Below are 970 nucleotides of genomic sequence, written 5' to 3'. Positions count from 1 at the left end.
GCTCCGAAACGGTGCTCCCTGGAGAAAAACACATTTGATTTTCGAAATCTGCAGCCCAAGGAGAACGCTTTTCGTTATTATTAACCAAATAAATATATAATTTATTACGAGAAAGACTCAACTTCTAGATCACCAGCTTTGAATGTGTTTAGAAGTCGCCATCTTAAACCCATGAAGGTGTGTATGCTTGTATAACATACATACGCGCGCATATACATTAAGAAGGATAAGATAGTTATTAAAAATACCGATCCTATCAGGTGGCCAGCATGGGAATAAAAACCTCAAAAGGTAATGATTATTATTAAAATTATAATTTAGGATATCTAAGAGATACCACCATGCTTGAAATAGCAGCCAAAACTTGACTCTAAAACCACATTTATATATATATATATAAAATTCATTTTATATGTTATAGATAAAGCGATAAATGAAGGAAGTTGAAGGCTTTATAGCTTTATCTACTTCGAGTTCAACAGCTGAAAACAAATTATTTCACATTATGTCGAAGTTTCTATATTTGCATGGCGTAATATGTACATAAGTATGTATATATAGGATATCTATCTATCTATCTATCTATCTATCTATCTATCTATCTATCTATCTATCTATCTATCTATCTATCTATCTATCTAAGTATATGTGCATGAGTGTTTATGTGCAGTATATGCATGTATGTGTAAGTATATACATTCCTATTTTGATACATGCGTATTCGCATATAGTATATATGCAATTGCTTATCTCTTTGAAGAAAGAGATCTGATACGAAGGCGATAATCTCCGAGATAGGAATTTAGAAATGATATAACACTGCGTAAAGAAAAAAAGAGAAAAGCTATCTGGAAAAACTGCACTTCAATAAATATGCAAGAAACAAAAACAAAAAAGAAATACATGTAAGTATACATGAATATATATATATATATATATATACATACATACATACATATATATTATATAA

The sequence above is a fragment of the Octopus bimaculoides genome, chromosome 7 (assembly GCF_001194135.2).
Source record: "Octopus bimaculoides isolate UCB-OBI-ISO-001 chromosome 7, ASM119413v2, whole genome shotgun sequence".
In the NCBI taxonomy this organism is placed as follows: domain Eukaryota; kingdom Metazoa; phylum Mollusca; class Cephalopoda; order Octopoda; family Octopodidae; genus Octopus; species Octopus bimaculoides.
This window is presented reverse-complemented; position numbering follows the sequence as displayed.